Source organism: Lithobates pipiens, unplaced genomic scaffold (assembly GCF_037356315.1).
Source record: "Lithobates pipiens isolate NorthernLeopardFrog02 unplaced genomic scaffold, aLitPip1_a1.2 Scaffold_16, whole genome shotgun sequence".
NCBI lineage: Eukaryota > Metazoa > Chordata > Amphibia > Anura > Ranidae > Lithobates > Lithobates pipiens.
In genome coordinates this window covers 587,110,425-587,127,890 of record NW_027507748.1, presented here as the reverse complement: position 1 = coordinate 587,127,890, position 17,466 = coordinate 587,110,425, and the positions used below count along the sequence as shown (strand labels likewise).

General features: G+C 47.6%; 1 protein-coding gene across 4 annotated transcripts in view; it reads left to right on the top strand.

Annotated features, from left to right (window-relative positions):
* Window positions 1-12,214: 12,214 nt before the first annotated feature.
* The window catches only part of ZNF740 (zinc finger protein 740), a 79,387-nt gene continuing 74,135 nt past the window's right edge, over window positions 12,215-17,466 (top strand). For 3 of the 4 annotated variants that reach the window (XM_077483875.1, XM_077483874.1, XM_077483871.1), the window contains exon 1: window positions 12,215-12,338. The gene's annotated coding sequence lies outside the window, so the exon portion shown is untranslated. Of the gene's footprint in view, window positions 12,355-17,466 lie in introns of all 4 variants that reach the window. The other variant, XM_077483873.1, reaches the window with a different exon arrangement.

Below are 17,466 nucleotides of genomic sequence, written 5' to 3'. Positions count from 1 at the left end.
CAAGCGCCACGCACGTGCGCGCGCCGACGCGCACGGGCACGCGCGCGCCCCCGGGTGCCAGCAGACACACCAGTGCCACCCGATGTGCCCACAACAGCGCGCACTGGTGCGCACCGACGCGCACCGGCGCCAGCAGGGGCACGCAAGGGCACACACCGACGCGCACCAGCGCCCACAGGAGCGAGCAACACTGCGCGCACAGGAACACGCACCCCAGCACGCACCGCAGGACATCGGCGCACACCAACACGGGCAGCACCGCGACCATCCAGGTAACGACCCTGACAGTGCCCCCTCCTTAAGGGCAGACTCCGGCTACCCAGGTGAGCCGATCTGGAAACCTGGCGGTTCTTAAAGGCCCGCAAAAGTTCTTTAGCATGTAGATTGCCCTCGGGCTCCCAGGAGTTGTCTTCAGGGCCATTCCCCTTCCATTTGATGAGGTACTGGGTTACCTTACCCTTCTTCCTACAATCAAGGATTGCTTCGACCTCAAACTCTTCCTCATTGTCCACTATAACAGGTTCGGGTGGGCCAGTAGTGCGGTCAGCAAAGGGATTTGGAGTAACGGGTTTCAGTAAGGTCACGTAAAAGACCGGGTGCACTCTAAGAGAGTCAGGTAGGTTAAGTTCATAGGCAACTTCATTTATCTTCCTCTTTACTGTGAAAGGGCCCATGAATTTAGGGCCTAACTTCCTGGAGGGACAGGCCATCTTTAGGTTAGCTGTGGATAACCATACTTGGTTGCCGGGCGCCAGAACAAGTTCTCCACGTCTCTTCTTGTCAAACGCCCGTTTGTAGCATTCCTGGGACCGGGCCATAGTCTCCTTTAGGAGTTTGTTGTTATTAGAGAAGAAGTCCAATGTCTCGGAAACTGCCGGAACAGAACATTCTGGGACTGAGCTAGGTAAAAAAGCTGGGTGGAAGCCGTAATTGGCAAAGAACGGTGTTTGGTTGATGGCGGAATGCAAGGAGTTGTTATATGCGAACTCCGCCATAGGTAGTAACGAGACCCAGTCATCTTGCGAGAAAGAAGAAAAACAGCGGATGTACTGCTCCAGGGACTGATTGGTTCTTTCCGTTTGCCCATTTGTCTGGGGGTGATAAGCGGAAGAAAAGGCCAATTCAATTTCGAGAGACCCGCAGAGCGCTTTCCAAAACCTTGAAGTGAATTGGACACCTCGATCGGAAACAATACTTGCCGGGACCCCATGCAGCCTTACAATTTCTTTGACAAACATCTTGGCCGTCTCCATTGCCGAGGGGGTGCCCTTCATCGGGAGGAAGTGGGCCATTTTGGACAGCCTATCTACAACAACAAAGATAGTAGAGAACCCCTCGGATAGGGGAAGTTCCACAATAAAGTCCATCGAAATCATTTTCCACAGTCTCTCAGGGACAGGCAGAGGTTTCAGTAGACCCCAAGCCCGAGTCCGGCTGTTTTTACTTCGGGCACAAGTGCTACAAGAGTCTACATAGTCCTTGCAATCCTTAAGTAGTTGAGGCCACCAAAAGGTGTGCTGAACCAGTTCGGCAGTCTTCAAGGTACCAAAGTGTCCGGCCATCTTATGGTCGTGGCAGAGTTCCAACACGTTCACCTTCAAGGCTTCAGGAACCACAATTTTGCCTTTGTGCCAGAACAACCCCTCACTACAGCTGACTTCAGGGCTCGGAGGCATTCCCACAGAAGCCTGTCTGATCCGAGAGATAAGGTCCCCTTGGAGGAGCAGGAAGTTCCCAGAAGGGAGAATTGTATCAGGAGGCCGAGTCTTTTCAGGGTTAGAAAACATACGTGACAGGGCATTCGGCTTAACGTTCTTAGAAACCAGATCTATAGGTGATGTGGAATTGAAACCGGGAAAAAAAAACAGCCCATCTGGCTTGCCGTGGTCTAAGTCTTTTGGCAGATCTCAAATATTCCAGGTTTTTATGGTCCGTGTAGACCAGGATAGGATGTGCAGCACCCTCCAACAGATAACGCCATTCCTCCAGAGCCGCCTTAATGGCCAGAAGTTCTCGGTCCCCAACATCATAGTTCCTTTCGGATGACGACAGTTTGCGAGAAAAGAACGCCACCGGAAAAAGAAGGGCCTTGGCACCCTGCCGCTGGGAGAGCACCGCCCCCACAGCGATTTCTGAAGCATCAACCTCAAGGACGAAGGGTAAGGCTGGATCCGGATGTTTCAGAATAGAGGCAGAAGTAAATAGCATCTTGAGTCTTTCAAAGGCCAGCTGAGCCTCAGGGGTCCAAGAGAATCGGGTACCCTGCCTGGTCAGTTCGGTGATGGGAGCAATAATTGCCGAGAAACCCCTGATAAATTTCCGGTAGAAGTTGGAAAAGCCAATGAAGCGCTGTACACCCTTCTTGTCCACAGGCGCAGGCCAGTCAAGGATGGCAGACACCTTTTGAGGATCCATCTTGATGCCCTCCACTGATATAACCAGGCCCAGGAATTGGATAGACTGGCTTTCAAACTCACACTTTTCGAGTTTTGCGTAGAGCCCGTGTACCCTAAATTGAGCTAAAACGCTACGGACATGTCTACGATGGTCTTCCAATGATAAGGAAAAGATTAAGATATTGTCCAGGTATGCAATTACATATAGATCCAGGTAGTCACGAGAAATGTCGTTGACGAAATGTTGAAAGGTCGCGGGTGCATTACACAACCCGAAGGGCATGACAAGGTACTCGAAGTGCCCAAAACGAGTACGGAACGCTGTCTTCCATTCGTCTCCTTCTCGGATACGGATTAAATTGTAAGCTCTGCGAAGATCTAATTTCGAAAAGATGACTGCAGACCCCAGCCTTTGGAATAACTCGGGTACTAGGGGTAAAGGATAACGTTTTTTAACAGTTATCTTGTTCAATTCCGATAGTCAATGCAGGGGCGTAGGGAATGGTCCTTTTTTTCGACGAAAAAAATGCCAGCACCGGCAGGGGAAGTAGAAGGACGGATAAACCCCTTTTTCAGGTTTTCATCAATATAATCTTTCAGCGTGCCTAACTCCTGCTCCGTTAATGGAAAAATTCTCCCAAAAGGAACTTCAGTACCTGGTAACAGTTCTATAGGGCAGTCATAAGGCCTGTGGGGGGGAAGAGTCTCTGCCCCTTTCTTGCTGAATACATCCAGAAAGTCCTTATAGGGTTCAGGAATGGACTGATGCAATTCCGGATCGACATCCAAACAGAGAAGTTGAGAGGAATTATTGGTTGGTTGGCCCAAGCAGTGTTGTTGACAGTACTCAGAAAGAAACTTGACTTCTCCTGTGGCCCAGTTTATGCTTGGGTTGTGGGCCTGCAACCAGGGTATCCCCAGAATAATGGGAAACAAGGGGGAGGAGATGGCATCCAGACGTAGGTGCTCCTGGTGACAGGTGCCCATAGTAGCCAGCAAAGGGACAGTCTCTTGTGTGACAGGACCGGAACTAAGAGCGGAGCCATCTGCTAGGTGTACAGCAAGCCCCTGAGCCTTAGGTAGAAGCGAGATGTGATGGTTGACAGCGAAAGTCAGGTCGATGAAGCAGCTGCATGCTCCAGAATCAATGATGGCTGACACTGGGAAACTCCCTCCTGGAAGCTGCAAAGTGAGGAGAAGGGCAAGGTGAGAACTGGGTTTTCGTAGAACAGAGGCACACATGAAGGAAGAGGAAACACACTTACGAGTCTTGTTGGGGCAGGCCCTGACATAGTGCCCAGGTTCCCCACAGTAGAGACATAGGTTGTGGGTACGTCTGCGCTGCTTTTCTTCAGAGGTCAACGAAGGCCGAAGTAACCCGAGCTGCATCGGTTCAGGGGCTTCCAGAGCGGGAGCAGAAGAGGTAGAAGAGAACTGACTGGCAGAACTGGGAACTTTGGGGAGCACCCAGGTGGGACGGAAGTGGCTGGAGGACCTCTCCGACCGGCGCTCCCTTAAGCGACGATCAATCTGAATGGAGAGGTTGACTAACTCATCCAGGGTTTGTTGTATTCCTACCCGTGCCAACTCATCCTTAAGGGGGTCAGAAAGTCCCATCCGGAATTGGTGGCGCAAGGCGGCGTCATTCCAATCCGTGTCGGAGCTCCAACAGCGGAATTCCACCGCATAGTCCTCGGCCGCTCTGCGGCCTTGTTGAAGAGAGTGCAGTGCGGCTTCTGCAGTCGCAGTCAATTGGGGGTCCTCATATAGTTGAGACATGGCCAAGAAGAAATTATCAAGGCTATCCATGGTTCCAGATTTCTGCTCCAGCAGACGGTGGGCCCAGGTCTGAGGCTCGCCGCACAACAGGGATATTACAAAGCCCACCTTGGTTGCCTCTAGAGAGAATGTCAGGGGCTGCAGTGCGAAGTACAGTTCGCAAGAGTTGCGAAACGCACGATACTTGGTGCGATCGCCAGAAAACCTCTCGGGCATAGGTACCCTTGGCTCTAGAGGAAGCATCACTACGGAGGGTGCGGATGAAAGACCGTTGGGAGAGGTTCCTTGAGGGTTAGATGAGGAGGACAAGGCTTTAACTTGCTCCTCCAACCTTGAGTAGCCTTCCTGGAGATTCTTCACGGCTTGGGTCAGACCGGCCAAATGTCTGCATAATTCATCCATGGGGGAGGCCCCCTGCCCGGACTCAGTCATGGCTGCCTGATACTGTCAGACTAGCACTTACCGAACTAGTGAGTCCGCTTGGGCAGAGGGTGGTCTCCCGTACGTGTCCGATTTACAACCCCTGATAGAGCAGACAGGTGGCTGAGAGTGCGGAGTGGTAAGAGAGCCTGTGGTATGGCTCCAGGAGCAGGAACTTGCAGGAAACTTCCAGCAGCAGGTGCGTAGGTAGGACACAGGCAAACTGGGTACGGAGCAGGAGCTGAGCAGGCAGGTCCGGGTTCAGGCAGGGTTTGGCAACTGGCGGGCAGCAGAGGTACAGAAGGAGCAGGCAGAAGAGAGGTCAAACAGGCCAAGGTCAGGTGCAGGCAGAGGTCAGAGGTGTCCAAGGAGAGCCGGGTCGTCAGGAGATCAGGAAACAGGAACGCAGAATACAGAATACAGGAACCGAGGAGCTGTTTATCAGGCAGCACCTGAATGGTCTAAGCAGCAGGCCTAAATAGGCCGATTGGCGCCAAGCACCGCGCACTCGCGCGCCCCCCCGGGTGTCAGCAGACACACCAGCGCCACCCGAAGTGCCCACAACAGCACCGACGCGCACTGGCGCCAGCAGGGGCACGCAAGGGCACACACTGACGCGCACCAGCGCCCACAGGAGCGCGCAACACCGCGCGCACAGGAACACGCACTGCAGGACATCGGCACACACCAACACGAGCAGCACCGCGACCATCCAGGTAACGACCCTGACAGTATAGGATCAGAAGAACACCAGCAATTGGGGTAGCTTTAAGTGTACACTGTGCAGAGTACACAGCATACCAACTGTAATTACTGCAGCTGCCTGCCTGTGGTATAGGATCAGCAGAACACCAGCAATTGGGGTAGCTTTAAGTGCACACTGTGCCGAGTACACAGTACACCAACTGTAATTACTGCAGCTGCCTGCCTATGGTATAGGATCAGAAGAACATCAGCAATTGGGGTAGCTTTAAGTGCACACTGTGCATTGTACACAGTACACCAACTGTAATTACTGCAGCTGGCCGCCTATGGTATAGGATCAGAAGAACACCAGCAATTTGGGTAGCTTTAAGTGCACACTGTGCAGAGTACACAGTACACCAACTGTAATTACTGCAGATGCCTGTGGTATAGGATCAGAAGAACACCAGCAATTGGAGTAGCTTTAAGTGCACACTGTGCATTGTACACAGTACACCAACTGTAATTACTGCAGCTGCCTATGGTATAGGATCAGAAGAACACCAGCAATTTGGGTAGCTTTACGTGCACACTGTGCAGAGTACACAGTACACCAACTGTAATTACTTCAGCTGCCTATGGTATAGGACCAGAAGAACACCAGCAATTGGGGTAGCTTAATGTGCACACTGTGCAGAGTACACAGTACACCAACTGTAATTACTGCAGCTGCCTGCCTCTGGTATAGGATGAGAGTAACACCAGCAATTTGGTTAGCTTTAAGTGCACATTGTGCCGAGTACACAGTACACCAACTGTAATTACTGCAGCTGCTTATGGTATAGGATCAGAAGAACACCAGCAATTGGGGTAGCTTTAAATGCACACTGTGCAGAGTACACAGTACACCAACTGTAATTACTGCAGATGCCTATGGTATAGGATCAGAAGAACACCAACAATTGGAGTAGCTTTAAGTGCTCACTGTGCAGAGTACACAGTACACCAACTGTAATTACTGCAGCTGCCTATGGTATAGGATCAGAAGAACACCAGCAATTTGGGTAGCTTTAGGTGCACACTTTGCAGAGTACACAGTACACCAACTGTAATTACTTCAGCTGCCTATGGTATAGGACCAGAAGAACACCAGCAATTGGGGTAGCTTAATGTGCACACTGTGCAGAGTACACAGTACACCAACTGTAATTACTGCAGCTGCCTGCCTCTGGTATAGGATGAGAGTAACACCAGCAATTTGGTTAGCTTTAAGTGCACATTGTGCCGAGTACACAATACACCAACTGTAATTACTGCAGCTGCTTATGGTATAGGATCAGAAGAACACCAGCAATTGGGGTAGCTATAAGTGCACACTGTGCAGAGTACACATTACAACAACTGTAATTACTGCAGCTGCCTGCGGTATAGGATCAGAAGAACACCAGCAATTGGGGTAGCTTTATGTGCACACTGTACAGAGTACACAGTACACCAACTGTAATTACTGCAGATGCCTGCCTGTGGTATAGGATCAGAGGAACACCAGCAATTGGGGTAGCTTTAAGTACACACTGTGCAGAGTACACAGTACACCAACTGTAATTACTGCAGCTGCCTATGGTATAGGATCAGAAGAACACCAGCAATTGGGGTAGCTTTAAGTGCACACTGTGCAGAGTACACAGTATACCAACTGTAATTACTGCAGCTGCCTGCCTGTGGTATAGGATCAGCAGAACACCAGCAATTGGGGTAGCTTTAAGTGCACACTGTGCCAAGTACACAGTACACCAACTGTAATTACTGCAGCTGCCTGCCTGTGGTATAGGATCAGAAGAACATCAGCAAATGGGGTAGCTTTAAGTGCGCACTGTGCAGAATCCAGAGTACACCAACTCTAATTACTGCAGCTGCCTGCAGTATAGGATCAGAAGAACACCAGCAATTCAGGTAGCTGTGCAAAGGACACAGTACACAAGAATGAATCTAGCTAAACTGAATACAGTGTATATATAATTATATACAACACCTAGGATGCATATATATACACAATAAACTCACTGCAGCTAACTGACTCGCCTCCTGCCTGCTCTACCTAACTCGAATGAAATGAAATGACACTGCCTATCCCTCTCTCTATCAGCACGCCGGAACACACTACACAAGACCGCCATGCAGGCGGTCTTATATAGTGTGGGGCGTGTACTAAACCCCCTGAGACATAGTTCGCCAAAGCCACCCTGGGTTTGGCCAATTACTGCTCTCTGTACAGACAGCGCTGTGATAGGCCAAGCATGCGCGTCATAGTGCATGCTTGGCCAATCATCAGCCAGCAATGCACTGCGATGCTGCAGTGAATTATGGGCCATGACGCGCCACTCAAATTTGGCGCAAACGCCCCATAAAGTTCGGATTTCACCGAACGGCCGAACAGACGATGTTCGATTCGAACATGGGTTCAATACAAAGCTCGAATACAAAGCTCATCCCTACTCAGGACCCACTAATGCTGTGTACACACGTATCAGACTATCCGGTGGACTTAGTCTGGCGGACAAACCACTAGACTGTCCGCCAGACTTTCCGAACAAGCTACCTGCCCACACACGGTACTTTTACGGCCGACTAGATACGGCGGACTAAGTCCGCCGGACTATCCGCCTTACTTTTGAAATGAACGGACTCGCCCACACACACAGAGGAAAGTCCGTTCATTTTGCATGCGGCTCCAGGTAGCCGGGACCAGCAAGGGAGGCGTCGCTGGCCCCGTCACCTGGTATGGACTTAAAGGGGAATCCCTACGTCGAAAAAACAGTGTGGGGGTCCCCCCCAGGTCCATATCAGACCCTTGTCCGAGCACACTACCCGGCCGGCCAGGAAAGGGGGAAGACGAGTGAGCGCCCCCCCCCCCCACTGAGCTGTACCAGGCCCTCAACATGGGGGGTGCCTTGGGGAAGGGGGGCCGCGCGCCCCCCCACCCCAAAGCACCTTGTACCCATGTTGATGAGGAAAAGGGCCTCTTCCCAACAACCCTGGCCCTTGGTTGTCAGGGGTCTGCGGGGGGGGGGGCTTATCGGAATCCGGGAGCCCCCTTTAATAAGGGGATCCTGGCCCCCACCCTATGTGAATGAGTATGGGGTACAATGTACCCCTACCCATTCACCTGTGAAAATTTATTTTAAAAAAACACAACACGCAAGGGTTAAAATAGTTTATTGCACAGCTCCGGGGGTCTTCTTCTGTCTTTGGGGGTCTTCTAGCCGGACTCCTCCGCTATCTTCTGCTAGCTCTTTTACTAGCGGAGGAGCCTGGCTTTCTTCTTCGCCGCCACCCTCTTCTAACGACTTTGGGGGTCTTGTCCTCCTCTTCCGTTAGCTGGTCCCTTCTCTGGTCCCGGCTACCTGGAGCCGCGCTCAAAATGAGCAGACTTTTCTCCGGGCGGGAAAAGTCTGTTCATTTCAAAAGTGGGTAAAAAAAGTCAGCCGAAGCCTACTTGAGGCCGCTGGACTTTTCCACCGGATTATTTGATCGTGTGTACGCGGCATAACACTCCAAACTTTAAGTATTAGCTTGGGGAGATGCAGACTAGAATACTGCAATCACTGAGCAGCAAATGATATCACCTGTGATGTATTTCAGTTATCTTGCAAACCTGGCCTGTTAGTGGGTCCTGAGGATGGTTTTGAGAACCACTGATTTACAGCAAAGGCATTATGGTCAAACCAGCACAGTTTGTTCTTATCTGCAGATGCCCCTTACCTGTATAGGCAAACTATCCCTTTAACCCCCCCCGGCGGTATTCCCGAGTCTGGCTCGGGGTGGAATTTCAGTACCATAAGCGGTAGCCCCGAGCCAGACTTGGGATCGCATTGCAGGATACAGGGAGAGTTACTTACCTTGTCCCCTGGATCTTGCGATGTCCTCCCCGCTGTGTGTGCGAGCCGTCCTCAGCTCGATTCACACAGTCCCCGAGTGCTGCTGAGCTCCGTTCCCTGTGACGTTGCGACGCACGGGATTGGAGATCGGCGCCACATTCAAAAAAATAAAAACACACAATACACATACAGTACTGTAACCTTACAGATTACAGTACTGTATATAAAAAATGACACACCCCCCTTTGTCCCTAGTGGTCTGTCCAGTGCCCTGCATGTAGTTTTATATTATAAATACATTTTTTTCTGCCTGGAATTTGAAGATTGTCCATAGCAACCAAAAAGTGTCCCTTTATGTCAAATTGGTTATAGACCAGCTAGAAAACAGTGATAATAAATTATAATCACTCGCAGAATTGAGCGATAGTGATTTCTGGGAAAATTCGTCATCAAACACTAAATCTAATGACAGCGACAATTCTGCAACTGAGCAAATTTCAGTGTTTTTGATTTGTTTACATTATTGAATATTTTTTATTATTATGATATTAGTATTTGTTATAATTATTTATAGTTATTTATTATATTATAATTTATGATTTTGTGTTTCAAACTACTATCATACCTGGGATGAGTTATTCTTAAAAATTGCAGGCCTACAATATAAAATGCCAAATTTCCATGCAAAATAATGGTACCGCTTTCAGCACCTACAATCATAAATAATCATACCGCCAGGGAGATTAAAGTGGAAAATAACTAACATTTTTTAACCAAAAAAAAGGCATGATTCTCTTATGACAGGCTTGGCTTTGACAACAGAGATCAATGTTGCCAACTGTCCTGATTTGCCTTGGACACTCACTGATTTTCAAAAGCTGTCCCGTCATGTCCTTGTCCCAGCCTGCTTCCTGGAGATCAATGTTTGTCACGGACAGTTGTAGTGTGCTGACATTGGGGCAAGGTTTGTGTGCTGCCAGGATGGTTGGTAGTACTCAGAACACATGTGGCACACTGGGGACAGAGATCCCCCCCCCAGAGGACTAAGGGAGAACCTACTTTGCTCTTTGCCAGGACTGACTTGCTCTGGGACTGTCAGCACTCACCCTCACCTCATTGATTTTCCCTGGCAGGCTTGGGCAAGTAACAGAGAGCCATGAATCCACACTTCAGGAGTTGGGTACTTGCCACTGTCCTGTCAACTGGGTAAAAAAAATCTGTGCCACAGAATTCTCCCTATCCTTAGCTCGAAGTGAAGCTGCTATCATTACGGTGTATGAATACCACCGCAAAATGGACACAAGTATAAATGATAGTGCTTTCACCAATGAAATAAAAATAAGTAAATATGAAAATAAACACATTAAGTCTTCCAAAATATGTGTGATGTGAATTCATTTCCAAAACTATACCATGATCAGTTCATCTCCTATAAATGATCAATTAATACTTAATAAATGTAAAGTGTCTTGTGCATAAGCTTACACTGTCCCATAAACACATACAAAAATCTTCTGTACACCAATACTTATTTTCAAAAACTGTCTCTTGCCTGGTGATGGCGAGCACTGGAGGTGTGTTTTAACATGTTTAGCACTCTGAAACACTTTTTGAAAGATAAAAAATGTATTTTGTAAACAACTATATAGATTAAACCAAAGTGAGGAGAAAGAGAGACTTTGTTTGAAAACAAGGGACAGTGGGGAGATATGATATGTCTGCAACAAATAAATGAATATGTTAATGAGAAGTAGAACCATGCCTATATTAAATGAATGCTCCTCCCCTAATTAACCACTTCTTGCCCGTCATATTGCAGAATGACGGCTGGAAAGTGGTTTCATTATCCTGACTGGGCATCATATAACATCTAGCAGGGCAAGCAGCGATCGCGCATATGTGCGGGGGGGGGGGGGGGGCACACAGCGTGGCAATTATTGGTGTGGTGTGTCAGTCTGACACATCGCATCACTGATCTCAGTGAACAGACTCTGACGTAGTCTCTTTACCATGTGATCAGCTGTGTCCAATCACAGCTGATCACAGTGTAAACAGGAAGAGGCGTTTATCAGCTTTCCTGCACTTGCACTGAGAGGCACGAGTAGAGGAGAGCCAATCGGCTGCTCTTCTGATGGGGGGGGGGGTCTGCACTGATTGATTATCAGTGCAGCCTCCCCAAGGATGCCCACCAGGGATGCCCACCATGGTTGCCAATCAGTGCCCATCAGTAATGCCTGCCAGTGCTTCCTCATCAGTGCTGCCTATCAGAGCCATCCATCAGTGTCCATCAGTGCCACCCATCAGTTCCGCCTATCAGTGCCCATCAGTGCGGCCTTTAAGTGCCCATCAGTGTTGACTATCAGCGCCACCTTTGAGTGCCCATCAGCGCCGCCTATCAATGCCCATCAGCACTGCATATCGGTGCCACCTATCAGTGCCCATCTGTACATGCTCCGCCTACAATGGCTTTCTGGACACAGAAAAAAAGTTGCCCCTAAAAATGTTGGCAAACTATGGGTGACATTATTTCACACTGCAATATACACATACCTCCTAACTTTTTGAGATGGGAATAAAGGACACCTATGAGTAAAAGTATGTAAGCATAGGACACGCCCCCTTAAAGAAGTATCTAAAAAATATTAGTTAAACCCACGAGTGCTTTTTTTTACCACTACTGAAATTTACAAATGCAGAAATTTGAAATTGGATGAAAGGTTTAGCACTGGGAAACACTTTTTGAAAGATAAATAGTGCATTTTATATACAACTATATAGATCAGACCAAAATGAGGGACAAATGAGGAGGAAAGAGGGACTTTATTCCAAATGAGGTACAGTCCCTTAAAATCAGGGATAGTTGGGAGCTATGATAAACATAGTGTTAATAAAGTCCCTTTGACTATTGAGAACACTGTAGATGTGACATGACTTTATTTTCTGGAAGTAACATACAATGTTTTATAGTCCAGCGCTCTCCCACTCGAGCTGCCTCCAGTAAGATGGCGGCTGTGTGCAGACAGGCAGACAGTGCGCATGCTCCGCCGTACCGGAAGTCCCGGGGGGAGGTTCCGGAGCAGCGGGAGAAGTGGGATCCGAGGCAAGTCGCGGAGGGACCGAGAGCTATGGTGTAGGCCTGGAGTGTGCAGACTTCTTTTCGGAGTTGTGTGGATGCACACAGGTATCCACACACCCTGGTAACATACGAGGGGGGATAGAGAGGGTGGGCGCAGCCTGTGAGCTCTGCTGGGAGTACAATGGGCAGCACGGTGATACCGTCCAATTATCACTATTATAGATGGGGGGGCGGCTATCATGTGTTGTGTGTGTATATATGTCTGTGTTCCTCTTTCCTATTGTACATGTAGAGCTGTGTGTGAGATTGTGAGATGTATAGACATGGAGGAGACCCCCCCCCCCCCATAGAAAGCTGTGTGGGGGGGTGGTGCTCCCCACCTCACTCTGCCCCTCCATAGGGCAACACACACACACACTCCCCAACCCCCCCCCCCCCCCCCCCCCATCTTTGTTGCTGGGCACATCCTGCACAGGTCTCTCTCATTCTCCAGGATCCATTATGTGTAAACAAAAACTTCTTTATGCAATGACCTAAACGTAAACGTTTTATCTTATTACAGCTTACCAAATCCCAGATGTATTGGCATTTGTTTAGCTTTTTAGGCTTTCTTTCTTCTATTGTCATCTGATGATCCAGCTAGTAATTTTGTTTTTCAAAAGGACAAGCTCTCTTGCGAGGATGCCTCAGTTACAGTGATGAGACAAACCATTTACCACTGACCAGATAGGGGTGCTTACAATCATCAGTTAGGCTAGGTTCACGCACAGCGGGAATTGCATAATGCAAATTCAGCGGGAATTGCACAATCTCATTCCCGCATGTCAGCCCTGACTTTTGAAATCACACCCGAAGTCACCAAAAGTAGTACAGAAACTACTTATGGGAATCGGCGTGACGTTGTACCGATTCAGACGGTGCCATTGCCAGCAATAGTCGTCCATTTTTACATGTCAAATCGCATGCCTTATCGCTGCAATGTGAACCAGGGCTAAAACATCCCAAAAAGGGGGAAACCTGTTACCCCCTGGTTCACATTGGTGTGATTTGACAGCTGAACTTGCATGGTTTCATTCCCGCAGCTACTGCTTATAAAGGGTGAGCTAAATGTTTGGCTTCAGTTTGTTAGTGTATCTAAATCTGCTAGTCCATCTAACACTTCAGAAACTGACAAGTTCATATGTGCTCCTTCATCCAGAGTGAGGGAACTCTAAGGCTACTTTCACACTGAGGTGCTTTAGCTCTAAAAATAGTGCCTCTCCTGTCACTCCGAGGGTTTTCACACTGGAGCGGTGCACTGGCAGGATGCTAAGAAAGTCCTGCATGCAGCATCTTTAAGGCTGCTTTCACACTGGGGCGGTATTCAGGCGTTACAGCGCTAAAAATAGCGCCTGAAAAAAACCGGCCCCTTTCCCTCCAGTGTGAAAGCCGGAGGGCTTTCACACTGGAGCGATGCGCTGGCAGGACGGTGAAAAAAGTCCTGCTAGCCGCATCTTTGGAGCGGTGAAGGAGCGGTGTATTCACCGCTCCTACCCATTGAACTCAATGGGACACCGCAGCAATACCGCCGGCAAAGCGCCGCTGTAGCGGCGCTTTGCGGGCGGGTTTAACCCTTTTTCGGGCACTAGCGGGGGTTAAAACCACCCCGCTAGCGCCCGCAGACCGCCGCTAAAACGACGGTAAAGCGCCGCTAAAAATAGCGGCGCTTTACCGCCGACGCCGCTCCCGCCCCAGTGTGAAAGCAGCCTAAGGGAGCTTTAGGAGCAGTGTGTACACTGCTCCTAAAGCACCCCTGCCATTGAAATCAATGGGCAGCGGTGCATTGCAGCCACTTTTAGCCCTTTTTTGGATATTAGCGGGGATTAACCACTTAAGGACCCCAATCCTCTTTCTGAGATTTGTTTACAAGTTAAAAACTTTTTTTTTTTTTTTTGCTAGAAAATTACTTAATTAAATTCCCCCCCCAACACTCTAGAGAATAAAATGGTGGTTGTTGTTGCAATACTTTCTGTCACACTGTATTTGCGCAGTAGTCTTTCAAGCGCACTTTTTTTGGAAAAAATACAATATTTTTAATTAAAAAATAAAACGGTAAATTTAGCCCAGTTTTCTATTTTATTTTTTATATTGTGAAAGATAATGTTACGTCAAGTAAATTGATACCCAACAGGTTACGCTTCAAAATTGCTCCCGTTCGTGGAATGGCGACAAACTTTTAGCCTTAAAAATCTCCATAAGGGCACGTTTAAAAAATTGTACAGGTTGCATGTTTTGAGTTACAAAGGAGTTCTATGGCTGGAATTATTGCTCTCACTCTAACGATTGCTGCGATACCTCACATGTGTGGTTTGAACACCGTTTTCGTATGCGGGCGCTACACTGTTCTTTAAAAAAAAAAAAAAATTCACTTTTATTCCTATTACAAGGAATGTAAACATTCCTATAGCTAAGATAGATAATAGAAAAAAAAGCATGGCAAGACCTTTTAAATATGAGATTTAGGGTCAAAAAGACCTCAGATCTCATATTTACACAAAAATGCAATAGAAAAAAAAAAATTACCCTTTTAAGAGCTATGGTCGGAAGTGACGTTTTGATGTTGCTTCTGCCCTGCAATAGTATGGAGAAGGGTGGGGGCCATCTCCCCCTCACTCCTCTCCATACCCAGCCAGCAGAAGGACGTGATCACCTCTGACGCTGCACTGGAGCGTGTCGGGAGGGGGCCCCTCTCCTGCAGCCGATAAAAGTGATCTTGTGGCGAATCCGCCACAGAAACCACTATTATCGGAACCCGGTCCGCCGGCTGAAGACAATACCAGGGTTATGACAGCTAGCTGCTGCCATAACAAAGATATCCCTCTTCAAAGTTAGGACTTATATTGGCGTGTGGCGAAGGTGCCCTGCTAGCAGCCAAAACGCGCTTCAAAAACTACGGTAAAGCGCTGCTAAAAATAGGGGTGCTTTCCCACCAACGCCTGCCCGCCCCAATGAGAAAGTGCCTTAAGACAGGATGTGTGTTACTGGAGCGATCAGGTGAAATCGGAGGGGAGTGGGGGGCTGACTTAAGAAAACAAATGCACCTGATGTGAATGTACAATATATATGTAAAGATTGACAGTGCTATAGAAGTACATGTAAAAAAAAAAATTTTTTTTCGATACCTCTTTAACTGCTTCCATACTATGTGGGGTCTACAAGACCCCACATCTCTCCTCTAGGCCAGAAAGCCTGAGATCCAAAAAAAGAATGCTCTAGGCCAGTGATGGCTAACCTTGGCACCCCAGATGTTTTGGAACTACATTTCCCATGATGCTCTGGCACTCTGCAGTGTAGTGGAGCATCATGGGAAATGTAGTTCCAAAACATCTGGGGTGCCAAGGTTCGCCATCACTGCTCTAGGCTTTCCAGCCGAATACATGGCAGTCTTGCAACTGCCGGGGCAAACGTGACGTCATAACTTGTAAACAGAAGTGAGAGGGAAAAGGAGAGGTTTGGGAGTTCACAGAGGATGTAAAGAGGTGGCAAAAAAACACAGTATGAGAAACAATGTCATGAAAAGTAGTTTACAGGGCCATTAAGTGGTCGTTATTGATTATTTAAAAAAAAAAAAAAAAAAAAAGCACGTTTAGTGTCCCTGTAAGATGTGAATGTAACTGTCTTTCATAGTTCCTGTGGTGTGGGTCATTCATAAAGTGTCAGAACAAAAATGTCATATATTGCACCTTACCAGCTCTTGGGCCTCGCCCACATGGGGGTACAACCCACATAGCTGTCATATTGGGAGCAGCAGCTGTGTCCCAGTTGTCATGAAAGGGATTGCCTACAAGGGGATGTATGGAATACCTGTGCACCACCCCTGCAGGCAAACACAGCCTCTGCTCAGGTGTACAGTGTTGTGCTACAAATCTATAAAAGCACAATAGGGTATATGCCAACTTACAATAATTAGTGTGGTCTCTGTAACCAAAATTACACATGCACAAATAATATAGCAGTTACCACTCTAGACCCATGTGGCTTTTACTCAATATTGAGTACAAAAATATAATTTATTACCAGTAAGTATAATTATCAAAATAACTGACAATAATATATATCCTGCACCACATGCCAGCAAAAAAAGTTGTCTAAAATACACACACTAGCATCTGGACATCACACAAACCACTCTAGTAACTCAGGATCACAAGCTAGCGGTTACCGGACACTCCGTGAATGAGGCCTTACACGTGGTGGCTGCATTCAGTTTTAAAGCTTTAAGTTCTACTGATCCTGTCAGTAACACACTTCCTGTGCTAGGGTGGCAATGCTCGCCTACTGTACAGTGTCTAAAGAGGAACAACATTGTCACCCTAGCACAGTAAGTGTGTTGGCACTACAAAACACCTTCCCCTCTCCTCTCATCATTTGCACAACATGGTAAGGGTTTGTTCTGTAGTCCTTATACACTAGGAGTAGTGTTGATGAGACTGATTAACCCACTTCCTGAACAGGCCATGTGACATTGTACCTAAACAAAATTGATGTCCTCTTTTTTTCCCCCACAAATAGCTTTCTTTTGGTGGTATTTGATCACCTCAGCAGGGGTTTTTTTTTTTTTTTTTTTTGCTCTATGACAAAGCCTGACAATTTTGAAAAAAAGCAATACTTTTTTTGCTGTAATATCCCAAAAAAAAAAATATATATATAATATTTCTTCCTCAGTTTAGACCCATATGTATTCTTCTACATGTTTTTGGTTAAAAAAAAATCGCAATAAGCGTATATTGATTGGTTTGATAAAGTTATAGCGTCTACAAAATAGGGGATAGATATGTCATTTTTTATTACAATTTTTTTTTTTCTACTTGTTATAGCGGTGGTCTGTGACTTTTATTGAGACTGCGACATTGTAGCGGACAGATCGGACACTTTTTTTGGGACCATTCACATTCATACAGTGATCGGAGCTAAAAATAGCCACTGATTTACTGTATAAATGTCCCTGGCAGGGAAAGGGTTAAAACTAAGGGCCGATCAAGTGTGTTTCTGACTGGGGGAGGAGACCGATCGCTGCTTCTAAGTACTAGGAGCAGACGATCCATGTCTCTACTCCCCTGACAGAATGGAGATCTGTCTGTTCGTGCACCGTATACCCCTTAAAGTGCCCACCGTACAGCTACGGTGATTCGCACAGGAATGCCATACTGCTGCCGTCGGCAAGTGGTTATAAACCCTTACGTGTACCTAGTGA